We start from the raw sequence: 14,475 nt of genomic DNA on the forward strand, positions 1-14,475 counted from the left end.
CATCAGTGCAAAGAATGCTATTTTTACATTGTTTTTCTTAATACCTTTGTCATGTGTACGCTCACCCAGGAACAACAGCTGGCATAGTAAAAACACAACCGCTTTTGTCCAAAGGGGGTGCAAGAATTAACACAAACTGAAAGTTCCTCGGAGCACCTTTAACTAATTTATCAGACTTGCAGCTCCCTGCTGAGCCTTGGAAAACGTATACAACTGCTGTACACTGAAGGAACCCACTCTACCTGCATACAGCTAACTGACATCTACGACTGAGTTATTTTTGTTGCACTTGAGGCTATTCTCAACAAAAAAAAACACTTGGTGAAATAATGGACAGACATTGAACACACACACACACACACATTCAGTGGCTGAAATGATTAACTTTGATTCTGGTCACATTCTGGATATTGCAAACTGAAATTGAAGATTCTGATTAAGGAGCATATCATGTTTTGCTTTGTTTTTATCACTATTTTGTGGCAGAGTGGGTGCTGCCACTTTCATGCCAGCACTTAATTATGGCTATGCTTTATATTCACAGACCTCCTTTGTGCTTTCAACACTGTGCATCCTGGAGCATGAAGGTTTAACAGCACCGAGCTCTCACTCATCACCTTTTATGCTTATACACTGACAGGCTGCCCTGTCCACTAGCAGACTTATTCACTGGCAGTGTTTTGTCATTAAGGCCACTCTTGTTCTAAAGACATGCATCAAACACTTCATCTTCATTTTCCTCCCTCTCTCTTTCTCTCTCTCCTCTCTCCAAGCAGACACAATATTTCTGCACGCTATCTCTGCGTGTGTAATTTGGTAGAGGATGAGGCATAACGACACACAATCATTTGGCAAAAATACAAATGCAACCATATGTAAAGAGTTACCTTTATTGTTAAAATTTTAAATCAAAATTGTAATATTCTTTTGTGTCAGCACAAAGGCTAAAACACCACCTCATTGCTTACTTAATAGAGTCATACATATCAATGCATTTCCTCAGGGATCATTTTAAAGCTCATTATTGTCTCTCCTAATAACGTTTGGATAGTTATTCAATGGACAATGGGTTTTACTCCCCACGTCGCATTCTCTCTTAGTATCAGTGCTGTCAGCCTCTCTGGGCCTCCTCTCTCCATCTGTTGCCTTGTGTCTCTCACTATGTGCTCTCTCTCACAGAAACATTTCCTCCACCTCCCCGTCAACCAACACCCTGTCTCAATCCCTCTCCTTTGCGCTTTTCGCCAACTAGAGCTGTAATATTGTTGGCCTGCATTTGTAAAAAAAAAAAAAAAAAACAATACTTAAAGGTGCACAATGTTACTTTGGGTTGTCTCAGAGAAGTGAACATTTTCTAAGGTATAGTCTCACGACTGAATAAACAAACTTGTCTCACTGGGAAATTGGAACCCCTGGAACACAGTTTGAAGTTAGAAAGCTTCCTGAAAAGTTACTTTTTCACTGTTGGTGTTTACAGCAGCAGGGCTTTAACGGTTGGTTCTACTGGTGCCTCGAAATAATTTAGTTTTGATGTATTCAATACTGAGAATTACATGTAGGGGAGAACGGGGGAATCTGAGGCATCGGGTAATGTGAGCCACCCCCTGTATCTAGGCAACGGAAAACATTTATGGTCATGTGAGAAATATGTTTTCAAGCCCCTCTCATTTCCCCATGGCCCTGAAAGAGAGGACCTCATGGTGCTGTGGTAAGCATGTTTTTTTCACCAAAATAGGTATTTTGCATGTAAAAGTAAATTTTCTTGCTGTCAACTTAATCAACTGTTGTGCCAAAGCAGATGTATTCACGTAGAAGAACTTCTATCATACGTGTTGATGAACTACCAACATATGAAACCATGTGATGCTGATAACTGAAGATAGCCTGAAATGCTAAGAGAGGTAGTTTTTTCTCAAATTGTGGTGGTGGGGGAAATTGAGCCAAATGCTGTGGGGGAAAGTGAGTCACTGTCTCACTTTCCCCCACCATGAGGCACAAGTTAAGTTTAGTCTTAAACATATTTTAATGTAATATTACATAACATATGTTTTATTTTAATGTCATACACATTGTAGAAAAGCCATCATGCCAAGGAAATACACAAGGAAGACGACCTGGGGCAACCACACGGAAGAGCACCTTCTCATCTTTCCCTGTAACCTTCAGGGCTGTAATGTAGAGTAGGCCTAGTTGTAGAGTATGACAGGCTGATGTTATAATCCAGTTGGGTCTTCTCCTGTGTTCTGAGTCCCAGGCTGTTCTCGCTGGTTCTGATTTTCCTATGCTTTGACCCCCAGACACTAGCTGGCTCTAAGGATCCTGTGTTCTGACCCCCAGACTGTGTTCTAATCTAACTGGTTATATCTTTCATTTGAATCTTATTAAAACATTTTGAATTATAATATGTTGTATTTGATTTTGTTCAGAGTTACTTTCAAGTGTTTAGAAAATTTGCTTTGCTTAATTGACCAAACCCCATCATTCTTTTACTAGTCCGACATTAGTTCTGGAATGTGTGGCTAGCTTTCAGGATTGTTACTGTTACAATATGTGTTGTTATGGTAGTTTCAGAGTGGAAAAAATAAGTGGATCAGTTTACCCCACAGCTGGGGTAAAGTGAGCCACATTTTTAAAACAATCATATTTTCACTGCCCTTTGTCTTGAAAAAAATCTGCTAATGTCCATTTCTAGGAAACATCCTGAATTAATGGGAAATGTGTAAATTTGAGTGATAAATCATTTTAGCTCCCTCAGAGGGGAGCAAATGTAAAAAGTGGCTCAGATTACCCCGTTCTCCCCTACAGTCAATATATTTTGTTAACTGGCTGCAGGCTCTGCATATGTAAACAAATCCCCCTCCCCTCACTTCACTTTTCACTCTTGTATAAAAAAAAGTGAATGTGCCTACTGCAGTTCCTTCACATTCTCCCATACGCCTTTGTTTTTCCAGCCTTTATGTTCGGTAGAGTCTGTGGGAATTGCTCTTCTCTCCTGCTTCCTCTCTCATCATTCTGTTTCTCTTCTAGGTGGCTTTACTTATTCAGCCAGCAGCTGTGTGTTGGCTGTGGCTCATCTCTCCCTCGCTGCCTGTCTGTCTCTCCCTGCCTGTGTTAAATCCCGGGCTTTCCATTAATCTCATCCACCATTCCTGCACAGACAAACATCTCTATGTGGACAATGCAGCGGGTCAGTATAGTATTCAAAGCTCAGATTTATTTTCAAATTCTTACCCCCGACCTATTTGGACCAGTTGCACACAAAATGCTGCACAAACTCTTTGTCATACAATTTTATGATTAGTTGACTGGTGCCATGAAGATATTTTCAATCACAAGAAAAATTGGTTGTAACAAGGAATTATTCTTACCCTACTTGACCAGATATACTGTAGGTAACAACCTGAAACTTCTGCAGCAGGGGTTTGTGTTGCAATTTGACTTTGCAATTTGACCTCAGAGAAAACAAAGTCATATAGGAAAAGTGCATTTTGAAACTGTATTAATTCAAGGAAAGAGAAAACAGAATGCATTGTCCATTCATCTATTTTAAATATGGTATGTTGTGTGTGTGTGTGTGTGTGTGTTCCCTTAAAGGCCTACTTCACCGGTTTGAATATGAAGGTGTATTGAATTCTGAGATCCTATGTAGTATAAATGTGCAATTTTTTTTAAAATCGGTTCATCCTAGCCTGAGAAAAGGCAGAAAGAGTGTTTTTTAACCCTATATTTCTCTTTCTCGTGACATCACAGAAAGAGAAATATAGGGTTAAAAAAATACTTACTTTGTAAATATTACTGTGATGTCTTTTACTGTGACATCACAGTAATATTTACAAAGTACGTTTTTTTTAACCCTATATTTCTCTTTCTGTGATGTCACGAGAAAGAGAAATATAGGGTTAAAAAAACACTCTTTCTGCCTTTTCTCAGGCTAGGATGAACCGATTTTTTTTTTTTTTGCACATTTATACTACATAGGATCTCAGAATTCAATACACCTTCATATTCAAACCGGTGAAGTAGGCCTTTAATTATGGCGTGACAAGAACACAAAAGAGTATAATGATGCATCATCCCTCATCAAAATCCGGGCAGTGGTGTTCGAATAAATATCATCTGAGGTATTAGGTTTGATAGATGTGTTGAGGACAGATTTGGTCCACATTTGTCAGATTCTCATTGAAAGAATACTCCGCGGTTTTTCACCATATTTTCCATGTTTTTCATACTAGAGGAAGTGGGTGTAAAGTCTGTCAATTGTGCCTGAATTGCTAAGGCGATCAATCCAAAGCATGTTCTTAGTTGCTGCAGCACTGTCATATTTAATAGCAGCAGTAGGGTATCATTAAAGGGCAATGTCGTACAGGTAGGCTACATGCTGAAGAAGTGTGGCCACCTTTCTTAAATAACCTTATATAATATATAAATAATCATATTACCTACAGCCTTTAATGTAAAATGCGTGTATCTACAGTATAAATAGAATACATGGATATTCGACTTTATTAAAAAAAACTTAAAAAGGGGGAAAACCTTAAAAGTATCAAGAAAGCTCTTTCAAAGCAACATTTTTCATTCTGATAGTTTTGTCTCTTGTGATGGAGTTTATCACAGTCAGCCATTAGTTGTAGATTCTAAGACAATGAATACAATTAAATTTAAGTTTTACTACAGGCTCACTTAGAATATAAACCAACTTTCAGTGTAAATATACGTTTTTTTTTACTAAGGAGGATGGAATTAATTTAGATGTCACTTTCTGCTATTTGGATTTCTTCACAGCAGAATCCCAGCAAGAGGAAAAGATCATGGATTGCAACGTTAACAGTTAGAGCCCTCTCATAGGCCTTTCACACCGCCGCAAAATCGGAGCTAGTTCTGGGCTTGTTCGGAGTTAGAGCCAGTGTTTTGGTTTCACACCGCCAGAGAGCCTGCTCCGGGCCGTAAAAACCGGGGGAACTCATACCCCAGGATTGAGCAGGGTTTGATAAGAACTGCTTGCGCGAACGGTTGGGGGAGGGATTATCCTGACCAACCAGAGCAACTCAAACCTCATGCCCGCCATATTTAAAAACACCGCTACTACGAGACGTAAACATAACATAATTACCGAACGTAGCGATCAAATTGACCGGCGAGAATACGCTGTATGGGTCCTGTTTGCTTAAGAAAGCAAAGCGAGAGCCAACAAGTGTAAAAATAAGACGTATTCGCCGCTGTTGTTGTGCTTAAAGCTAGCGGTAGCTTTAGCGTTAGCCACAAGAGCAGCGGCGTCGGGTGACGTACACACACGTTTACAGTGACGTCATGACGTTGCTCTCTTGCCGGCTCCATGGCTGTCTCCGGTCGATGTGAAACCAACCGGTTCATAACTGGGATAAGGCTGTAACCAGTTTTGAACTGACCCCAACACCAGCCTGGAACTGACTCTTGGTTCATTTTGGTGTGAAAGGCCTATCAGTGTAGCTTTACATTAGCAGGGGTGATAAAACTATCCAAACTAATAGAAAAGTTTAAGTGTACAGCGGACAAATGCAAAAATGGAACTGACAGCATTGGAGAGTGAAGTAACCAGTGCTGCAGTGCTGTTTCAGTAGGATGAAAAAAAGAAGACACAGCCAACAGGCACAGTCAGAGTTCAGACATGATGGTATATTGTAGGGCAGGTGGAGGAGGCAGAGAGGCTTGTCAAAAGAAGCTCTTAAGCAAAGAAGGGACAGAGGCTGAGCATTGAGGACATGGAGAAAGTTGCAGGGATGAAAGCAAACCTGTTCTCAGGTCAGTCTTTATGTATTAGAGTTGCTACAACAACCTCCCGTTGCAGATTCTCAAAGCACTTAATTAAACTTGTGACGTACCATCTTTAAATCTGCTCACACGACAAGACCTAAAGGTCACGCTGTATCTTTCCCATAGAGAGTTATCACAACACTGTTGATCCTTTGCCAAAACCTTCCACACATAACCGTCAACTCCATGCTGACATCACTGAAAACTATCCAGTACATCACAGATTCAATGACCCGTGTCATTGCAGCTATAGCGAATATGGTCAATAAAATCAGATTGCGCCTTAGCTTATGAACGTACTATTATCACAGAGTCCAATTTATGGCATCATCACATAATCCCTCCATGGTAGATGAACACAATGTTCACATAAATTTGTCTTCACAAAAAAAAAAAAAGTTCTTGGGGAATCTCATTTCACAAAATGTGTTGACTTTAGCAGCAGTGTATTGTAGGCTGACATGCCTAGAGCTTCTGCACTGTCATACCAGATATTTATTGGCGGATGTGTATCACTGTAGGGCAATCTTTATATGCATAGCCACTACAGGGAGGGTTACGACTATCCATATGGAAGAAATTGTGTAAATAGTCCCCTTTTCCAAACATTTAGGCAATAAGCAGTCTGAGGTGAATTCAATGAGGCATTGTGATTGCAAGCATTTGCATATGTTTGTGTTCTCAGGCAGAACTGTTTGCTAGATGTTATCTTTGCAAACAGAAATAAATAGAGCAGTAATGTTTGTCAAATAAATATCAGTGCAGAGTCTTACACTAAAATGTCTAAGCTATATAGTCAACCCTAGCAGTAAGGATGCCAAAAAACACCAAAAAGTTTAATGGAGGGTTAGGTAACAGACCTCCCGACCTGTATGCATTGTGCGTAGCGGGATAATGCCTATTGACATCAGAGCACGCTGGTACGAAATGTCTCTCTAAAACATGCAAGAAGCTTAAGCATTAAGTATCAGCAGCCATTTAATTGGCTAAGACAGTTATATTGTCCGTGTGAAGCAGGAACATCACTGTTAATAAATAGTATTCATAATATTATTTACTGCCACCAAACCCATAAACATAATAAGAGGTGATGTGCATGGCATTGCTTGCTGAAAATAAAAATAAGTGCATGCACTACACACATTTCTGGAAAGTTACAGAGAGAGATGTCCACGCCTCAGCATCTCCAGACTTCCCCACTATGCATTCTGCACAGTCTGAAATATTAATTAGACATCGGTCATTAAGGACCAGAAGATAATAATTGGACATCGAATCAGATGCATTTTCAGAGCAATGTTTTTGTTTGTTTTTGAATTATAAAGGGATTAAATGACAACAGAAATGGCAACACTAGTTTAACAATCGGATAAATTCCCAGGATTAAAATAACATGAAGTGAGTGTAGAAGATCTCCTGGAGAAGGCATCTAGGATCTTGACGTCAAACTGTGTTAGCTTTGCAGCTGAAAATGCTGCAGTAATGCAAGGCTTAACAAAAGGATTTGCAGCAGAGGACCAGCTTATCACAACATACAGTTATTATTTTATAAAATATATAGCCAACTATATTTAGATTTCTGACATTTACAAAATTAGTTTTCTATCCAAAAGACTTTCTTCAAGGATGGCAGGTATTGGCCTATAGTCCTCCACAAAAACAAACCAGTAAAAGCCTTGCAAAAAAGCAAATTGGCAAGTTGCTCTAGCCCGTTTCCAGCATTTATCGTAATCTATGTAACCACTTGTATATTTACTATATACAAATTAGACTGGTTGATCGATCATTTCATCTACCTCATCACAGGAAAGCAAGTATACAAGTTGTTTTATTAAAAATCAACCTACACAGAGGTGAAAAGGGAAATGTGCACATCCTGAAAGTGAAAAGGGGACCCTTTTAGGATCCATCCAAATATTTCCAACATATTATGAAAAGTAACTGTCGAAAAACAAATGAAATTAGCAAGCTAAGTAAAAAAAGTGATCTTAAATTGAGTTCCAATTTTGGTTCATTTTATTCATCCATTTGACACTTAGGGGAAGTTGTGAGAAGAATAATGTTTTGACAATTAGGATGTACACGCACACAAACACAAACATCCAAACGTGTCCTCATTTCAAATGGGAAACATTTAAACTAAAATACTTTTATTCCTTCTTCAGCACAAGACTCTATCGTATCAAGACTAAAAATACGTACAAGAGTGACGTGCAAGTGCCAAACATTATTTGATTGCGCTTATCAGCCTGAAATCACCAAACAACAAAAGTCTTAGCTTGATGATTGGGACATTACATGGCTGTCATAACAGCCCTGTTCCACCACTGCCTCTGAGGCTCTGTTCACTGGTGTAGTAAGATAAAGTGCTCTGTAACAACTCAGTCAGTCAGATGTGGAAGCTGCGTGGATGATGAGAAGAAAGGATGAGATGAACACATTTTTGGCAGAGATGAGGACAAGCTAATTTCAAATATTAACCATGAAGAGCTGAAACATTACATTGGTGGAACTATGCAACCCTGCTACACATTTTCTTCTTCTTGTTACATACAGTACATTGTTTAAGAGCATATTTTTTCCCTGTCCAAGTATTTTTGCTCCGTATTTATTAGATATTGGTTTTATTTTAATAAACAATAGGGCAGAAGAGCCTTGGCACTATACATCCTTGTTAAATGTCTGAGTAAAACAATACAAATCTGTAAAAAGTCAATGACAGATTACTGTATTGTATTTCTTACTAATAATCCTTTCTTGACATAGATGAACAACTACTTAACGACATACATCGTTGAATGGGAGGTTCCTATTTTTACTTACAATTGAAATACTAAAAATGACCTTCAAAGTACTATGTATTTACTCAATATGCTTTGTATACCCCCCACCCCACCCCCACACACACACACGCACACACACTCAAACAAACACACACACACACGCACACACACAAACACTTTTTGGTGACCAGAGGATGTATAATATAATGTTATAATATTATTACCTTGTGTCAGGAAGGGATGGTTATTTCAAGAGGATAGCCTCTTTCTCATCTGCAATCACCAAAGTACTTCGCTGCAAGTAGCCCTATTTTCTTTGCAAAATGTCACCGCACATTACAATCAAGGTCTCTTACAGGTGGATGAAAATAATTGCATGACATCATTCTGTATTTTTTCATAAGAATACATCTGATCTACAGGTCCTGTATAAACAGGTGTGCTGGTTGTTATTTACAATTAAAAATATTCAAGTCTACAGAAGGTCACTGCACTCTTTCTGCACATTTTCTCTGAGTTGTATCAGTATTTTATGATGCAATAGGGAATAATTGGCTAAAATCCAACATCATAATGTCTGAGCAAATCCTGGTAACGTTAATGTGACTGTACATCATCAATTAGCTGGCAAAAATAAATGTTGTATCCTCAAAATAGTATAAATAGCTAAGTTGCTCTCTACATGTTGCAAATCAGCAGGCGAACCAGCTCTGTAAACTGGTGGGCGGTTAATTGTCTTACTTATGAGCACACAAAAATCATCCGGGTGTGGCTGACATCCTTTTTCCCCATCACTGCTCCACTGTGTTCGATGCCCACGAGACACATCAAAATAACTTTTTGTCAAAATCAGTGAATATCACTTCACGATCCACTACCTGTCCATATTGTGTGTGTGTGTGTGTGTGTGTGTGTGTGTGTGTGTGTTGTGTGTGTGTGTGTGTGTGTGTGTGTGTGTGTGTGTGTGTGTGTGTGTGTGTGTGTGTGTGTGTGTGTGTGTGTGTGTGTGTGTGTGTGTGTGCTGAAGGGAACTCTAGTGTTAACTAGTGTTGACTAGGCTGTGTAAATGGGTGTGTAAACAAAGGGTTATCAAAGTGTCTATCATAGAGTATTGGCTGTGTTTTAACACTGGATTTTCTTCCAGCGCATTGGAACTGGTATTGGATTGTGAGGAGATATTCACTGATTTTGACAAAGTGATTTTGAAAATAAAGGTTCTCCAGAATCGCTGACTCCATCTTTATAACCAGAAGCAAAAGGCAAATCACTGTGTCACCCCAAAATCACAACCCGCAATGTAAAATCATCGCAAGATTGTTTTTAGCAAATATTTTTCAACTGTCTAAAAGGGAAGTTTGAAGTCTGTTTGCAGCACATCATGCTAACAGAAAATGTCTGTTCAATCACAGTGAGAGTTAATCCCATAAATGATTACACAAGCCTCAAATGAACTTTTATAACACATTCAGCAGGCTTTGACTGATTAGTATACCCTTTCTGGTTCAAGAAATCTTGTGTTTTATGATGATGGAAGCCTGGCGGACAAGTGACTCGTTTTGTTTGAAAGGAAACATTTTCTGTCTCCTTTCACTTTTAGAAAGTGCTTTTTTGCAAATGGCAAATAGTTGTTGCTTTCCCTTTTTTGTGTGTCGGTATGTGGCAGCTGAAAAGCAGCATTCAAAATAATAAGCCTCCTGTTAAAGTTTTCAAGTCCAAGTGACATGGACTGGAGCTGGAACACATTCATTTGAACCATTTCTTTCTATTACAGTAACAGGACATTTTAATTCATGTATTTTTGTAAATGTTATAGTGTTGAAAAGGTTGAGGTTGAGACAGAAATTCAAATCCTGGCTCCTTTCTCACGTCTGCTCAGATGGACATTCACAGCATGAGTTGTGTGTGAACGCTGTCAGATCATCGGTTTCAGACACAGCCCACCGCATCCAACTTCAGAAAGGAGTTAGGGTAGGGGGTTTCATAAGCAATTTGACCATCCCACAAATACTTCTGAAGGAATGTACAATAGCATCTTGAAACTTACCATAGGCGGGACTGTGGACGGAAATCCTAAACCCTGCTCTTACAGTCTTATTCTTTGTGCATGCATGCAGTGATTGATTCACTCAAAAGAAAATGAACCAGGCGCCAATGAGTTTTTTTTTATTATCACAAAACAATTCAGTCCTTTATAAGATCCTAATTTGTACAAGACTGTGGTGAGGCTGCAGTAAAACAAGGCAATGGAGTATGGAGAGGAGACATTTCAAGTGTGCTACAGCTGAATTTTGTACAGCAATTGTACAGCAGACTTCTTTTGAAGGAAAATCTAAATATTTCCACTTGCCTGTGATTGACTCTCCATAATGATAACAATTGAAACCTGACCGATACTTTAATATTCCCTTCTGTTTTCATCCATGAGCTTCAAATTTTACTGTAAATCACAATAAAACAGCCTGTATCACTTTTACCTGAATAGTGTTTTCCACCTTATGCCGAGGGACTACCTCATCAGACGTTCAGGGGAACAGAACATGGCAATTCACTGTAGACCTGTTTGAGTGTGAGACATATTTTCTGGACCAACTTTGTCCAAAACCCTGCACCCACACAGTCCTGTCAACGTCATTTTATCAAGCAGGTTAAAGTGATCAGATCTAGTTTCATCAAAAGATACATTTAAAATAAGATAGAATTGTGCTTCCGTTACATTTTTATTTAGTAGACCATGTTTGTATCTGTGTGGGGGATTGGGGAAAACCCCAACAAGACCAGCACTAGAAATCCACAGTATTGTGCAGGTTGTGGTTAAGCCATGAGATAGGTGTGTAGAGTTTTGAAAATTGTGTTTAAGCAATGAAAAACGAGCTACAGTTTGGTCCGAATGAACCGCTGCTCTGCATACTGTGGTTAGAGTTTTGCACTTGTCGTTCCAGTTGTGCCCACTGTGGTTTAGCAATCGTAAAAAAATGTAATAAGAAAACCTAATTTTCCCTTTGTGCGTTAAGATTCTGAGTTCATGCCTCGGTTAATTTTAATACATTGTATGTAATATGTGAAGAACAGTACAGCATGTTGACATAGGATTATCCGCCAGTGAATGCACAATTTAACCTTATTAATAAGCACATTAACATAACTGCTTATCTTTTATATAGTATAGAGAAATATTATGAGGACATTGCTGGGACTTTAGGTGGCTCAAATGCCTACTGGGACGGCACAGTGGCTCAGTTGTGATTACTGTCGCTTCACAGGAAGAAGGTCCTTAGTTTGAAGGCCAATATAGAGCTGCACTGTGAAGGCAGGTGTTCTCTCCTGTGTATGCTCCTTCTTCTTCAGACCCTCAATTGCATATGTCAAGCCAGTAGTTGGTTAATACTGCTGTTTTCTATTAAAGGTACAGTGTGTATATACTGAGATTCTAAATTGCAACGCTACCTTGCTAACCCCTCTGTGTTGGAGAATTTACAGGAGCTGCGGTGGCCTTCAAGGTCAAGAAGCATGTCACTAAAAATGGCATCAATAGTTGTACGCTAAACAATGATGTCATTTTTTGGGGAGCAGTTGGCAGAATTTTTGACAAAAAAATAAATAAAGGCCCAGAGCCCTCATGATGTACTTTTTATAATTAAAGGGCAGGGTTATGCCAGTTTCAATTACAGCTTTTTGTTTTTAAATATGAATCATTACACTGTAGCTTGTTCCTGCCACAATGGTGTCATTGTGAATGTAGAAAGTCCAAGACCCTGAAATGACCTCTATCAGTCAGAAGTAGCCGTGAAACAGAGAGAAGCAGCAACTTATCATATATTTACAGCTTCTTAATTATTCAGTCTTTGAGTAAAGCAAATTAAAGTCCAAATAGGATTGATAATGTATGTTTTAGATTGTACCATAAACATTCAACAGTGGTTATTTGCACTGAAACTGACACCAACACGTGTTATCAACACTCCCAATCCCACCAGGATGTATCAGTATTTCCATGCAACACTTGTTGAGCAGTGTGTTAGAAGTTCATACACAGTAGTCATTCAAAGGCAAATCTTTCTCTGTTGGACTGGGAAATTGTCAATGTGACCTTTATTCTTTTTTAACAAATCAGCACACTGTTCAGCAGCTATGTCACAAAATCACACACAGTTATTACACGTTACAGTCAGAATTATTTGGCATGTTTGATATGTCTTTAAAAGAAGGTTAGCATGTAGCACTGTCACTGTACAGTCCCTCAACTGGATTCGTCAAGATACAAACAAAAAACGTTATGGTTCTTGGAATATTCACTTCGTTTTCTCAAAGAAATTGAGAGTAAGCTTCTTTTTTTTTCTTTAAAACTCCTCAACTCATCAAACAAAATGCAAGCCATGTTTGATGTATGTTTACTTTACATAGTGTACAAGTATAAACAAAGCAATTGAAATGTGATGATACACGTAAACTCACATTCACTCATTTAGGCCAGAGCGAACTGGATGCAATTATTACGTAACATTTGTCACTGGATTATGCTGTTCTTTGATATTTTTTGAACAACTGCAGCATCTGTCACCGCACTGTTACACTGTGATTGCTAATGTTTCTCTAGCATGTTTAATTTTTAATATAGTCTGGTTCTGGTTCATGGGTATCCAGCCAGACTTTATATTTAATTTATACTTTTCTTGTACCTAAGCTCGCCGTCACACTTCACAGCTTTGTTAACTGCGATTTCCTCCTGCACTTCTGACCCTCCTGAAGAGAAACTCTCAACAAAATTGTTGTCAAAAACCTGGCATGATGTCATTTTGCCCTGACGCCAGTAACAGTCACTTCATGTCTCTACAAACCTTGCAATATCCCATTAAGTCCAACTTTTATAAATCAAACTCAAGCTTGAAGAAGTGTCAGACCTGCAATTGAAAACCCTCAGCTTTTACACTTCCAGTGCAGTCCTGCTTTTATACTGCCTGTCCTCATCAAAGGGTCTGTCTTCCTGCCAATTAAACCATTGTGTAAACAAGTCCAGCTTTGGTGGCGGTGAAGTGGCGTGGCCATACAGCCTCTTCAAGTGATATTCAAACATCCAAAGAGTTTTCTTTTGTGATCAGTCTTTGGACAATTTCCGTTCTGATCCGTTTGAAGTCGGCGGACTGCTGTTTGAAGTCACCCATCATTGTATAGCTGCAATTTTTACATTACATACAAAGTTCTTTTTAAGGGGGAAATACATGTGTAACTGCTATATAACATCCTTGCAGAACACAGGCAGGTTACTTCTTGCCAAATATCACTATACTTCCTTCCACCTACATCCTTCCAACTGCTTAAATTCACAAGAAAATTAGCCATAAGAGCATAAATCATTAACATCAGAAAGAGCTATTTCAGGCAGAGAGAGAGAGAGAGAGAGAGAGAGAGAGAGAGAGAGAGAGAAAGTGTGTACAGCTCAAAGTGCTGCTCAATGATCAGAGCAGCCAGCAGGCTTTTCAGCCTCTTGTGTCCGTCCCTATCTACGCATCTCGCTCTCACGCACCATCTGAAGCACATGATGGGGAAAGAGCACTAAAAACACACCTCCTAAGGATAAAAAAGGGAGAGGGTATGACAGCAGTAAATTGGCTATTTCCTCCCCTGAGCCTTACTCCAGACATTCCCAGCATGCTGAGCAATTTGAGTTGCGCCCGTAATTGCTCGTGTTGCTTTTCTCTGCTCTTTACTTCCACAATGGAATTTGATCTAATGACTTTCGCCCGTGGATGACTTGTCAGCCACTCGTCCTTTGTAGGAATAATACTAAAAGTGGCGTGTTCACAAAAGAAGCAGAGCATATTACAGTTGCACTCTGTCATATCACATCTTTAAATGAATTGATTTAAAAAAAAAGTGTTTATTCTTCCACTGGTACAAAGCACTT

The sequence above is a fragment of the Ammodytes marinus genome (assembly GCF_949987685.1).
Source record: "Ammodytes marinus genome assembly, chromosome: 14".
NCBI classification, from domain to species: Eukaryota; Metazoa; Chordata; class Actinopteri; order Uranoscopiformes; family Ammodytidae; genus Ammodytes; species Ammodytes marinus.